Below are 14,696 nucleotides of genomic sequence, written 5' to 3' on the forward strand. Positions count from 1 at the left end.
GTCCCTTGTTTTCTGTTTCAGAAACATTTTCCTGTTTTACACTTAAATTCAAAGCAAATTATGTAGCTGTAATTTGTTCAAAAATGAAGTCAACACCTAAAAAGTCAGAAAGTAAATGTACAAACCCCAGGGGTCTAAGGACATTTCTCCCCCAAAATGTCCTCACCCTGCACTATTGAATGGAGATGGTCCTTTCCAGGGGCCCTAAGATGCAGGGGCGATTGGGCTGCAGCCCTAGCTAGAGGTGTCCTTCTTTATACCGGCAGTTTGCTTTATACCTGACAGCCAACTTCAGTGACCTCACCTGAGCTAGGAATTTGTTTTTTTGATATTGGTTCTATTTGAGCCATGGTGCAGGCTTAAAACTGTGACATGGAAATTTTGCTATAATGGTTTTTCTTTGATGGCATTTGACACACATGGTGGCGCTGGCTTCCCTGCCAGTCCCAGGAGGGAATGGAGTGTCTTGCACTTTTTTTTTTTTCAAGATCCCTGTGTGTAAGAGTGATCAGGAGACTTGGAGTCAGGGGCCACTCCAATCTCACCCTCCTCTCTAATGCTTTCCAGTGTGGGGGCCTTGGCTCTCTGCACATCTGATTAATATAATTGTCCCAGCTCCTGAAATAAAAGCACAGGTGCACATAACACTGACTCCTGCATGCAGTGCCAAGGTGGGGGTTTCCTGGATGCCAAGTTTAGCACTTTGACTCTCGTTCACACACACACACACAAACTCTCTTTCTCTCTCTCTCTCACACACACACACAGGCACACACATGCTAACTCATACACACAGGCACACCCATATTTAGACACACTCACACACACAGATTCACACACAGAGGTACACACACACACACACACACAGCCTGAGCGAGCGTTGTCAGACAGGCTGACTTCAGGGGCGGAGTAACAGGAGTCTCTCAGGTCCCTCTCAGTGGCCTTTGTCTCTTTTTCCTGGAGGTGGAGGAGTCTGTACTCCATGAGAGGAAGTCCTCTGAAGAAGGCGGGAGATACTCAGGAGCGGGGTCCAGAGATGGACAGGGATGGGGAAGTGGAGACAAAGCGGAGGGGGCGGGGTAAGAAGGGAGCACGCGAGGAACAGGGAGGGGGAGGACCTTCTAGTGGTCAGAAATATCACACGCAGAATTTGGTTCTTGGTTTTTGTGTTTTATTAAGATGGATTTAGTGAACCAGCCGAAGTGCAAGATACGGAGTGTACATTGCAAAGGACGCGTCTTAGTCTCCTCCTAGTTTGAACTCATCAGTAGTAGCTGGGAGAAGGGTGCCAGAAGCCTTGTGTGGGTCGCGCAACGCCCCTTTGCAGCGACCCCATTCTCTGCACCCCACGGACCTCCCCTCCAGGGACCATGTTGGTCCCCTCCAACCCAACTGGAAGGAAAGGAAGGAGAAGTCTGAAGCCTTTGGATCCTCCCTAGCGCGCCTTTTTCTCTGCCATTTATTCCCAGAGTGTCCTTGCCTCCGCTCCGCTACCCCAACCCCACTATGACAAAGCACATCCTGCGTGCTCCGGCCAGAAATCCTCCTTTGGCCTCTGACTCACTGATGCCATTTCACTGTGTCCTGTCCTTCTGGCCATTGTCACTGGGTGAAGCCCCAGAGAGCTTGGAGACCGAGAGAGCTGAATTCTTAGAGCGTAGCTGTCCGCACATGCTTGAGATTTCTTCAGATCGGAAAGTCAGCCTGAGTTTTTAGACTTGCTTCGAAAGACTTTGGCCCTTGGAAAAAGGAAATCAATACTCCAGGAACAAGATTTTCCTCGACTTTGTCTCAACCCAAAGACACTATAGCAGCGCAGCTTTCAAACGTGCTTTGAAAATAAATGGGACAGTGTGTCCACACTGGATTTTGCGTTTCCCTTTTTATTATAGCCCGCTCCTTTTGTAAAATTGTTAAATATCTCTCTACTGCACTAAAAACAGCTCTATCAAAGACACTTTGAGAAAGATTTAATGTCATCAAAATATGAAGTCCCCTTAAAAGAGAGTTTCTGGAGTTGGGTTTTAATTAACACTTTGGTGGTTTTTTTTTTGTTGTTGTTGTTTGTTTGTTTGTTTGTTTGTTTTGAGACGGAGTCTTGCTCTGTCGCCCAGGCTAGAGTGCAGTGGCGCAATCTCGGCTCACTGCAAGCTCCGACTCCCGGGTTCATCCCATTCTCCTGCCTCAGCTTCCCGAGTAGCTGGGACTACAGGCGCACCCCACCACGCCCGGCTAATTTTTTATATTTTTAGTAGAGACCGGGTTTCACCGTGTTAGCCAGGATGGTTTCGATCTCCTGACCTGGTGATCCGCCCGCCTCGGCCTCCCAAAGTGCTGGGATTACAGACGTGAGCCGCCATGCCTGGCCAACACTTTGGTTTTTAAAATCCTGTAACTATTTGGGTGTGCGGATTACCTTCATAATATTTTCAAACAAATATTTTTCTTAACCACCATACAAATCCAAATTTATTATTTTTATTTTTAAATTTTATTTATTTATTTTTGAGACAAGGTCTCTTTCTGTCACTCAGGCTGGAGTGTAGTGGTAAGATCATCGCTCACTGCAGCCTCAAACCCCTGGGCTCAAGCTATTCTTCTGCTTCCAGAGCTGAGATTACAGGCCTGAGCCACCGTGCCTGGCCAAAACCCAAGCTGTAATATAAAATTCCAACATTTCAGAGAAAGTGAAAGTCACAACGTTATCCCAGTCCCTGGGGTCCCTATCAAAATTTTGGCGAGTAATCCTCCGGGTTTTCCCCTACTTAAATATATATTATGTAAGTGGTATTACTGGTATTATAATTCCACATATCCTTGTCCTTTTAAAAAATGGGTAAAATAGGCTGGGCACAGATCTTCTCATAACAGTGCTTAACAATTCATCCTCCCCTTTTTAACGACTGCGTGCAATTTTATCGCATGGCTGTTCTTTAGGGGACTATGGAAAGGCTATTTCTTTATCTTCATTGTGGTAGCGGATATGTGGGTGTCTAAAACAGCCAAACAGTACAACTCAATGAGCTGTACATTTCAAATAGATACATTTATTGTATGCAAAGTATGTCCCAATAATGATTTTTTAATATTATTCTATTTGAGATTGGTACTTTGATTCTGTAAAACAAAACCCTTGTTCTTGTACCCATGAGATGCACCCTGGCACATCTGGAGGTAGAAGCTTATGCTCTTTGCAGCTTGACCTCGCAGGCTCTGAAATAAGAATAATAAGCCGTATATTTACAGATTCATACACAGAGAAAAACATCTACGGTAAAAATGTTCATAAATAACAAAACTAGATAAAGGGCAAAAATAAAAGTTAGGAATAATAAAACTACATCTTTCAAATATTATGCTCACCTTCACCTTTTCTCTCCCCTTTTCTCCCTCTCCCTTCCTTTCTTCGAAATGTCCCCGCATCCTTCTCTCCTTTCTCCACTCTTTGCTTTTGATCCCCATGTATTCCAGCCTCGAGGCCAACACACGTCACCGCGTCCGCCTGAGGCAGGTCAGGGAAGGGACGCGAGGCGGCGCTGTCACCGGATTCTGTGAGCGGCAGCGCCCTGGGCTCCGCTGGTCTGGTATCATTTCAGGGACCTTCGCTCCAGTCTTTGACGGGGCCACATCGGGGTGTAAATTAGGATCCTCACTGAAAGGGCGGGACCCTGAGAGGCTTTTTCCTGACCCCTTAGTTGTGGGTTTTCCTTCGGGCGGCGGAGCCCGTTTCCATCAGAACCGCCCAGAGGCGGGCGCTGCCTTCCTGGGGTAGCGGAGCAGCTGGAAGCGTTTTCGGATCCTGGAATCCGTGGGCGGCCCGTGGGAGAGGCTGAGGCGCATTTCCCTACTCACCCGGCTCCGAAACCACCGTGGTGCTGTTTCAAGCGAGTCAGATTCCAGATCGCGCTCCAGCCTGGACTCGGAATTCCTGCCCCGCGGGTCTGCATTTTCACAGCGGCAGGTGTGAGTGCCCCGCAGCTGGAGACCAGAAGCCTCAAGGCAGCTCCTCCCTCCCCAGCCCACAGCGCCGTTATCCCGTTTCTATATCAGTAAACACTTGTCATTTTCCGTAGACCAGGGCGGGGTGATGGGTGATTCCAGTCCTCTCAGTGAAAACGTAGACTTGAAAACGCGCTCGGGCGCCCAGCGCAGCCGCGTCCTGAGTTACACAGGCGACCGCACTGGCCCGTTTCTCTTTCTTTTCCGGACCCAGCAGCGGCGCCTAAAGTCTGCGAGAAGAAAATCGCCTTTGTGCTGGTAAGTCCAGGAATCTAAGGCGAGTGCTGAGGGAGAAAACGTAGTTGATGGGTCAGAGCAGAAGGGGCTAGAGGTGGGGTAGAGGGGGAGGGCTTTGGACAGAAAAGACCTGGGAGATTTGGTTGGGGAGGGGCAGCCAGGCCTAGAGCCTGGGGAGAGACTTACCCAAAGTCCAAGATCATCACAGCCTCCCCTATCCCAGAAAGGCAGGGATTGGCTTCATGTCTTGTCGCGATCACCTCTAAATGCGTTGGAACAAACTTTGCATATTATTATTATTATTGTCGTCATTGAAGTATTAAAAGTCTTCTTGGGGGTGAGCTGAATGAGACCCTTTGCTGGAACTGGCACAGGGAGAAAAAGTCCTCGAGAGAGGGTAGACACTGTGGAGGGAAGAGCTTGGGACCAGTGTCAGGAGAGCTGGGTCCATCTCCCTCTCTGCCCCTCACTACCCTTGTGACCTTTAGCAGTGTAAATAATCTCTCTAAGGTGGGGACAAAACCCCAGTCCCTGTTGTGTTCAATAAATTATGATGCTCGAAATAAATAATCAGTGAATGTGGATGGGAAAACTAAGTAATTGTTAAAACTCTGTGATGTATGACATTTTCACCTACAGAAAAGTGTAGGCTAGGGGTCTTGGGGGATGGTTAGTAATCATAGGTAGAGTTCTATTGAAAAAAAAAATGTTCGTAAAGCTGATGAAGATGGAATGGACACAGTTCCTGATCATGGATGGTTCATTGTCTAATGGGGTTGGTACCAGATGGTAAACGACAGCTGGGCGTGGTGGCACTCTCCTGTAGTCCCAACTACTCAGGAGGCTGAGGTGGCAGGATTGCTCTAGCCGCCGGCCGAGCGGGAGCGGCTCGGCGTTTCTGGGGGGTCCGAATGGGTCGCAGCGAGCGCGGTACGGTCGCGGCGGGGCTCAGGTGCGATGTGGGGGGTGCGGGAGCTGGACGCGGCCGGTTGCCGCCACTCCTCAGCCCTGCTTTCTAGTCTCTTTTCAGTGCTCCTCGGGTACGCCCATCACCCGCCCCCTGCACTTTCTGGTCTCTTCTTGCACTTGCTCCCCTGGCCTCTCCTCCGCCTCCTCTCACTTTTCGGACAAACCAGCCCTTCTGAAGTCCCCGGGTTCCCGGGCTGTTCCTGTGAATGGCATTCGAGGGCCCTTCCAGCTCCGGCCCTGAGGCAGCCACATCCCCCGGTGCTCGGAGCGGCTCTTGGGTCCCTGAAGCCCTGTCCTCTCCCTGGAGTCCGCGTGTTCTCAGCTCCCCGGCCGCAGTCCCTGGAGTTGGGGCCCTCCTCTTTTCGGGACCAGGAGCTGGTGCTTCCTATTGCTGTGGGGACTATGGGGCTCCCGACTCTCAAGCTGAGGGGTTGGATCTGCAGGCTCCGGGCAGAGGATTCTTCCTGCGACTTCTCCCATCCCCAGCTCATTCTCCCCTCGCCTCCTGTTCCCAGGGTTCTTTCCTCTCTGGCAACCCTCCCAGCTACTGTGGACTCCAATGATCTAAGGACACCAGGTTCCCTCCTACTTCCTCTGCTTCCCTTCTCAGGGCCCCCTGGGTCCTGTTGCCCTCCCTGCTCCCTGCTACCCTTTTCTATCTGCAGTACTCTGATCCAATTGTAGGGTGTCCTCTGCCCTCATCCCCTGCTCCCACCACCGCAGGTCCCTCCTGCCTCCCTTATGGGCCTTTCCTACAAGCAGCCTTCACCCAGTACTGCCCCTATGCCTCCCCATTCCCAACTGTCCCCGACCCTAACTCTCTGGTGCTGTCTTTTGTCCAGTGGTCTTCCCTCCATCCCACTCCCCTCCAGGCCACTTAAGGGGAGCCCTGGTGCTAATGAAAGTTGGGCCTTAGGCAGGGCTCAGGGCAGTGCAAATGCCCCCTCCCCTCCAGTGCAAGTGCCTGCTCTGGGCCCTGCCTCAGGTGGCCCCTTCCCAACTCCTTCATCCTCAGCCTCACCCTCTTGAGGACCCCACCCTGAAGCCCATAGGTGCTGGACCATCCCTCCCTGGTCCTTCTGCCCCTCTCCGCCTTGGGACCTTGTGCTGTTCCCACCTCTTGCCCAGCTGCCTTGGGCCCTCAGCAAGTTCTCACCTTCCCCAAACCCCACCCTCCCCCAGAGAATCCCTCCCTTCCTGTTCTCACTTTACCCCAAGTTCTCCCAGGGTCATCTCCACTCCATGCTCATGCCACCCTTTAGTCCTTGCCCTGCCCATCTCCTCACCCCCACCCAGACCCAACGCAGGCTGTAGTCCAGCGGCTCCTTGACCCTCATCCTCTTTTGGTTCCTTGATCCCAGTGGCCTGTCAGTTCCTAGACTTCATATCCAAAATCTTCACTTACCACGTAGTGGGCTGTGGTCATCCCCTCCTCTGGCCCTTCTCCCAGCACCACCTTCCTCCTGCGAGGGTTTTCTAACCTGAGCCCTCTTTTGGAGTGTGACTTCTCCCCCTCCAGCACCACTCCCCTCTGAAGGCCCTACCTCAGGCATGAATCTCACCTCTGCCTTGGTTTTCTCTCTCTGGCCAGCACCCAAACCCCTTTCTAATCCTATATTATTGTTTGGTACACTGTGACGATTACTTTTTTGTTGTTTAGTTGTGGTAAAATATACATAATATGAAATTTACTGTTTTTTGTGCATCCTGAAACTCTGTGCCCACGAAACAGTAACTCCCCATTCCTCCCTCCTTCTGGCCCTGGTACCACTGTTCTACTCTCTGTCAATATGAATTTAATAACTCTAGATACCTCATATAAATAGAATCATATATTTGTCTTTTTGTTTCTGGTTTATTTCACTTATAATGTTTTCAGGGTGTATTGATGTAGTATTGTTCAGAATTTCATTCATTTTAAAGCTGAATAATATTCATCATATGTGTAAACCACATTTTGATTATCCATTCAACAGTCTGTGGACACTTGAGTTATTTCCACATTTTGGCTTTTGGGAATTATACTGCTACAAACATAGGTATTCAAATATCTGTTCATGTTCCTGCTTTCATTTCCTTTGGGTAAATGTCCAGAACTAGACTTGCTAGATGACATAGTAACTCTTTTTTTATTATTATTTTGAATTGGAGTCTTGCTCTGTCACCAGGCTGGAGTGCAGTGGCGTGATATTGGCTCACTGAAATCTCTGCCTCCCGGGTTCAAGTGATTTCCCTGCTTCAGCCTCCCAAGTAGCTGCGATTACAAGTGCCCGCCACCACACCGGGCTAATTTTTTGTATGTTAGTAGAGACTGGGTTTCACGATGTTGACCGGGATGGTCTCGATCTCCTGACCTCATGATCTGCCTGCCTCAGCCTCCCAAAGTGCTGGGATTACAGGCGTGAGCCACCACACCTGGCTGGTAATTCGTTTTTTAATTTTTGGAGGAATCAATGCACTATTTTCCATAGCAGGTGCCCTATTTTGTATTTCCAAATGTACTACACAAAGGTTCCAGTTTCACAACCTCTTTGCCAAACTTGATATTTCTGTGTGTGTGTGTGTGTGTGTGTGTGTGTGTGTGTGTGTTTGATAATAGCCAAACTAATTGGTGTAAAGTAATAGTTCATTGTGGTTTTGATTTGCATTTCCCTAATGACTGCTGATGCTGAGCATCTTTTCGTGTGTCTGTTGGCCATTTGTACATCATTTTTGGGGAATTGGCTATGCAAGTCCTTTGCTTGTTTTTGTATTAGTTGAATGTCTCCTGTTTGAGGTGTAGGAGTTCTTTATGTATTCTGGATATTAATCTCTTATCAGATATATATGATTTGCAAATATTTTATTTCATTCTGGGGGTTGCTTTTGACTGTGTTTATTGTGCTTTTTAATGCACTTTTTTATTTTGAGGAGTCCAATTTATCAATTTTTTCTTTGTTGTTGTATCTTTGGTGTTATATCCAAGACAGTGCTATCAAATATTATGGCATGAAGATTATTCCCTATGTTTTATCATAGGAGTTTTTCAGTTTTAGTTCTTGAGTTTAGGTCTTTGATGTTTTTCTTAGTTAATTTTTATATGTGGTGTAAGTTAGGGATCCGACTTCTTTTTTTTTTTTTTTTTTTTTGCATGTGAACATCTAGTTTTCCTAGTACCATTTGTTGAAAAGATGCACTGACTCTTTGAGACCCCGCCACCTGCCCACCCCAGGGGACACCAACCGGTCCATCCACCTCCCTACCTGGGGCCTTGCCATGCCACTCTGAAGCCCACACTATTGCTTCTCCCTGGGATACAGACCTCGTAGAAAACGTCTCTGGCACCACAGCCTACCTGCTCCTCCTGCCTCACAGCCAAGTCTCCCTTGCCCCCACCTTGTCTACGTTGAGCCTTCCTCAAAGGCAGTGGCTCTTGCCTCCATCTCACCCTCACCTGTGCACCACAGCCACGGTGGTCATGGGTCCCTCTGAGCCTGAGTCCCTTACAGTTTCTGCTCTCCTCTCTGGCAAGACCTTCCTTCCACCACTGCCTTCATGCTCCTCACTTGAACCTGCAGGGCAGCGCCTTCCATTGGCCTCCTCCCTATACCCTGAGGTGACATGTGGCTGCCCTGCCCTGGCACCTGGCCTACAAGTTTGCCATCCCCATTCCCCCTTCTTCTGTTCCTCAGTCCCCTCCTCTATCCTCCCACCTTCCCAGTTTTCCTTGCATCTGAAATCCTCATTCTTGTCCCTTTGCCCGTGTGCATTTCTTGCCTCCTCAGGAAGGTCCAGACAGCAGACCTGTGTGTTAAACATTGATGTGAAGTTACTTCCAGGAAGAAGTTTCATCTGTGATTTCCTCTTCCCCAGAGCCCCACAGTCTTCGTTACAACCTCACGGTGCTGTCCCAGGATGGATATGTGCAGTCAGGGTTTCTCGCTGAGGGACATCTGGATGGTCAGCTCTTCCTGCTCTGTGACAGGCAGAAAGGCAGAGCAGGGCCCTGGGGACAGTGGGCAGAAGCAGTCCTGGGAGCTGAGACCTGGGACACAGAGACTGACGACTTGACAGAGAATGGGCAGGAGCTCAGGAGGACCCTGGCTCATATCAAGGGCCATAAAGGAGGTGAGAGTGAGCAGTGGGCAAGAGTGATGGGAGAGGCCTTTTCCAGGAGAGTTGGGGGCAGAGAGCAGGACCTGTCTCTTCCCACTGGATTTGGCTGTGAGTAGGGATGAGGAATGGTGCTCAGCGGGGCTCAGCCCACGCAGGGAGGGATAGAGGAGGGCCAGGGAAGGGTCCTTCCCGGTTCGAGTTCCTCACTTGGGCTGGAATGGAGAAGTCACTGCTGGGTAGGGGCAGGCAGCCTTGCATTCCCTCCAGGAGATTAGGGTTTGTGTGAACAGGAAGCCAGCAGCACCAGGGGCTTTAGATATTTCTACACATGTGGGAAGCTCTTCCTGTCTCTCAAACTGGAGACTCAGTAATGGACAGCGCCCCGGTCCTCCAGAGCTCAGACCTTGGCTATGAAAGTCACAAATTTCTAGAAGGAAGATGCCATGCAGACACACTATTGCCCTGTGCAAGCAGACTACATGTAAAAACTATGGTGATATCTGAAATCCTGGGGGGCATCAGAAAAACAGGTACTGGGAAAGCAGTGGGTCCTCCAACAGAAGCCTGAACCTGGGGTGGGTACTAGGCAGGAAAGGAAAGCCTCAAGGCCAGGGCTGCCTCATCTGCCTCCCAGCCTGCCCATCCTGGAGAGCTACCTCCTAGCCCCACGACCCAGGAGCCCACCTCTGACAACCCTCTCCTCAGCATCAAATCAGGGGTCCCAGAGTGTGAGGCCACAGTCCTGAGGCCCATCTTCCTGCAAGCCTAGGGGAATTGGACCCCAGGTGAAGACAGATTTGCAGAAGGTCTGGGGTCAGTGAGGGTTTCAGCGAAGAGTCAGAACAATAGAGAGGACCAGTCCTGTTCCCTGCATCTCCCTTAGAAGGGAGCAAGGTTTGGCCACATGCCTCACTGGCTCTGCCTTTTTGTCTCCAATGACCCCCACAGTGAATGAGATTCACAGTGGGGCCTTAGAAGGCAATGTCACCATGATGTGCTGGGCTCCAGCTTCTATCCCCGGAATATCTCTCTGACCTGGCATCAGGATGAGGCATCTTTGAGCCAGGATGCCCAGCAGTCTAAGGGTGTCCTGCCCAATGGGAATGGGACCTACCAGACCTGCATGGCCACCAGGATTCCCCGAGGAGAGAAGCAGAGGTTCACCTGCTACATGGGACACAGAGGGAATCACAGCACTCACCCTGTGCCCTCTGGTGAGCCTGGGGCAACTCTCGAGGGTTTCGACCTAGGGAGGTCAGGCCAGGGTGGGGATGGCAGGGACGGCTGTGGCTCTGCGTGCTCAGTGTGTCACAAGGCCCTTTTTTTAGAGAAGGCCCTGGTGCTTCAGAGTCAATGACAACCATTCTGTATGTTGATGTTGCTGCTGTCACTATTATTAGTATTATTAGTAGTAGTAGTATTCTCTGTGTCCTTTGGTGCAAAAAGACAACATTAGCTGCAGAGAGTCCAGGTGAGATACATATTTTATGAACCAATTTTTGTGAAATCTTCAGAAGAGACCAATCTATACAGAAAGAAAGCAGACTTGTGGCGACAGGGTCTGGTGGCAGGAGGAAATGGAGGGTGACTGCTTAATGGTGCAGAGTTTCCCCTGAGGTGATGAAACACTCTGAAACTAGAGAGTGACGATGGCTACATAACATTATGAACCTACTAATTGTCACTGCATTGTACACCCATTGTACAATGGGTACAGTGGTAAATTTTGTGTTCATGTGTATTTTATCAGAATAAAAAAGAGGCTGAAGAATAGATTCCAAAATCTTTTATATGGTAAACTGAGTTTGCTTGAGCATCTGCCCATCTGTCTTTTCCCCTCAGGACGTCATCTCCTACTCAGAGCTCACCCTTGTTCTTCTGCAAGTAGAAAGCCTTTCTTCACAACAGTCCCAGATCAGCCAGACCCAACCCCCAAAATGACTTTCTGTCTTGGATCCAAATGCTCAGATGCAACTCTGGGGCAATTTCAGTGGGAGTGAAGAGATTACCCAACAAGGATGATTCATTTAGAGGGAAATGTTTGACCTTATGTTAGGAAAGTCATTTGCTTTCCTAAAAAGGATCCTGCTTACCTAAAAAGGATCCTGTATACCAGTGAGTATACAATTTTTGTATGCACGGGGTGGAGTTCACAGCAGAGGAACTAGCAATAATTCTAAGAACACCATACACCTCATGCGTAGCTGACTCACCCATCTGCCTCCCCCAGCTGAAGGAAGGAGCTGGATTATTACCTTGGCCCATCCTTCAACTGCATTTTCACTGGGTATGCACCCTCTACAAGTGTGAACCTTCCAGGGTTCTCAGTTGCTCTTCCTGCTGTTGTGCGGCCTCCACTGGTGTGGCTCATGCCCAGGTGGCCTGCAGGAGGCTGAGTGTCTCCTAATTCTCAAGGCCAACATTTTCAGTGAGCCCAGACCAAGATTTTATGTTCTCAGGGACTCATATTTTCATCTGCGGAAGGGAAAAATCCATCTCGCTGTCTTAGGTGTGATGGTAATTTTACATAAATATATATATAATTATAATATTTTTATGTCTATAAATGAGATAATCAGTACTCTATAAATTGATGGTATTCTTAGCATTGACTTCATTGCTCAGCTAAACACTGTAGCCAAAGGATGAGTCATGGAGTGGAGGAAGAATATTTTTCTACTCTCTGGAAGTGCCATAATCGGCATTTCTGCCCTATGGATTTCAAATGGGAAATTTGCTTTAGGCTGAGGTTGGAAGGAGATCTGAACTTTTTTGTATTACTATTGTTCTAGATTTGTTCTCGCTATGTTGTCCAAGCTGGAGAGAAGTGACTATTCACAGGTTTGATAATAGCACACGACAGCCTCAAAATCCTGGGCTCAAGCGATTCTCCCACCTCAGCCTCCTGAGTAGCTGGGACTACAGGTGTGCACTCAGCCACTTTTCATTGTTATTTTACTTCAAATGCTTTATTTTGAATATTAGAAATGCAAAAATCTATTTGATCACAGAAGACTTTAAAACACACAGATCAATGCCTGCTTGAATTAAAAAAAAATAAAATGCACAGAAGAAATACCACCTATGTCTCCCTTCAAAAATATCACTGCTGTTGTGTTGTTGAACCTTCCTGGACTCAGTGTGAATGTTGGTCCCTGGAGCTGTCCTTTGCAGTGGTGCTGATTTCCATTTTATGGTGGTGGTTTGTTTTTGTTTTTGTTTCTGAAACACAATTTCACTCTGTCACCCGGGCTGGAGTGCAGTGGTGCGACCTCAGCTCACTGCAACCTCTGACTCTCGAGTTCAAGCAATTTCCATACCTCAGCCTCCTGAGTAGCTGAGATTACATGCGTGCGCCACCAGGCCCAGCAAATTTTTTGTATTTTTAGTAGAGACAGGGTTTTGCCATGTTGGCCAGTCTGGTCTCGAACTCCCGACCTCAAGTGATCCACCCGCCTCAGCTTCTCAAAGTGCTGGGATTACAGGAATGAGCCAGGGCGGCTGGCCCATTTTGTTGTTCTCTATGTATATATTTTTATAAGTATCTTTATTGTACAAAGTTGCATTCATATGTTATGGGTTATCTTGAATGTTGCTTTTTGAATGTATTATTATACAAGTAGTTTTCCATGTTGTAAACTCTGTATAAAGTTTACATGCTTTTTTGGCTGGTGTGGTGGCTCACGCCTGTAATCCCAGCACTTTGGGAGGCTGAGGTGGGTGGATCACTTGAGGTCAGGAATTCGAGACCAGCCTGGCCAACATAGTGAAACCCCACCTGTACTAAAAAATAAGAAAAATTATCCAGGAGTTGTGGCACATGCCTGTAGTCCCAGCTACTCAGGATGCTGAGCCAGGAGAATTCATTGAACCCAGGAGACAGATGTTGCAGTGAGCCGAGATCACTGCCACTGTACTCCAGCCTGGGTGACAGAGTGAGACTCCATCTAAAAATTTTAAAAATTTAAAAAGTTGACACACTTTTACAAGCTGCATCCTATCTCAAATAAGGAGATGATGTAACCAGAGTTCTTTTAGATCCATCTGTTTTCATCTTATCTTTTTGTAGGTAATATTTTGACAAGCATGTTTGTCCATAAAGATTCTCCTATGGTTGGGATTTTAAAAATTCATAGACTACTCAGACAAGGTGCGGTGCCTCAAGCCTGTAATCTCAACACTTTGGGAGGCCAAGGAGGGTGGATTATCTGAGCCCAGAAGTTCAAGACCAGCCTGGGCAACATGGCAAAATCCTGCCTCTGCAAAAAATACAAAAAAAAATTAGCTGGGCATGGTGGAATGAGCCTGTAGTCCTAGGTACCCCAGTGTTTGAGGTGGGAAGATTGTTTGAGCCTGGAAGGTTGAGGCTGAAGTGAGCTGTGATCATGCCACTGCTCTCCAGACCAGGCTACAGAATGAGAACTTGTCTCCAAAAATAAATAAATTCATAGACTACTCAAGTGATAAATATTAAACCAGAGACTGCTTTAAACATTTTAAAGCCTGATTATACTGTTATACTGTGATTATACTCACATATTTATTCATTTAACAAATACTTACTGAGAGCTATTTACTGATTATGATGGTGAGAAACAATAGTAAGGAAACAGATCAGATCCCTTTATCAAAGAACATACATTTCAGTGATACTGACTGTAATGGTTAATTTTAGGTGTCATATTGACTGGGTTAAGGGATGCCTAGATAGCTGGTATAACATTATTTCTGGGTGTGCCTGTGAGGGTGTTTCTGGGAGGGATTGGCATGTGAGTGACTGAGTGGGGAAAATCCTCTCTCACTGTGGGCAGCCACAATCTAATCACCTAGGGGCCCAGATAGAACAAAAAGGCAGAAAGGAGTCAAATTTTCTCTCTCTCTCTCTCAAGCTGGGACACTTTTCTTTTCCTGCCCTTGGACATCAGAACTCCAGGTTGTATGGTCTTTGGACTCTTGAGTGTTACACCAGTCAACCCTTTACCCTCCCACCTCCTCCTCTGGCCCCTCAGGCCTTTGGCCTTGGACTGAGCCAGGCTACTGGCTTCCTTGGTTCTCCAGCTTGCAGGTGGCCTCTCATGGATCTTATCAGCCTGCATAACTATGTGAGCCATTTCCACTAATAAATCCCTCTTTATCTATCATCTATCTATCTATCTATCTATCTATCTATCTATCTATCTATCATCTATCTATCTATCTATCTATCATCTATCTATCTATCTATCTATCATCTATCTATCTATCTATCTATCTATCTATCTATCTATCTATCTACTCTATTGGGTCTTTCTGTCTTGGTAACCCTGATACACCAACAGACAAAAAACAAATAGAATCTGTCATAGTATCAGTGATAATTGCCATTGATAAAAAATACACCTGGGCTAGAATATTGG

At 47.8% G+C, this 14,696-nt stretch overlaps 1 long non-coding RNA gene and 1 pseudogene across 1 annotated transcript; one reads left to right on the forward strand and one right to left on the reverse strand.

Moving 5' to 3' along the window:
• Nucleotides 1–2,468: 2,468 nt before the first annotated feature.
• Nucleotides 2,469–4,028, reverse strand: LOC134735713 (uncharacterized). The gene is made up of 3 exons (XR_010119120.1): nucleotides 3,364–4,028; nucleotides 3,146–3,213; nucleotides 2,469–2,655 (listed from the first exon to the last, which is right to left on the reverse strand). It is a non-coding gene; the product is annotated as an uncharacterized lncRNA (long non-coding RNA).
• Nucleotides 4,029–4,087: 59 nt separating this feature from the next.
• On the forward strand, nucleotides 4,088–10,657 carry LOC129473154 (MHC class I polypeptide-related sequence B-like; annotated as a pseudogene).
• Nucleotides 10,658–14,696: the final 4,039 nt, after the last annotated feature.

Source organism: Symphalangus syndactylus, chromosome 23, assembly GCF_028878055.3.
Source record: "Symphalangus syndactylus isolate Jambi chromosome 23, NHGRI_mSymSyn1-v2.1_pri, whole genome shotgun sequence".
Classification (NCBI taxonomy): domain Eukaryota; kingdom Metazoa; phylum Chordata; class Mammalia; order Primates; family Hylobatidae; genus Symphalangus; species Symphalangus syndactylus.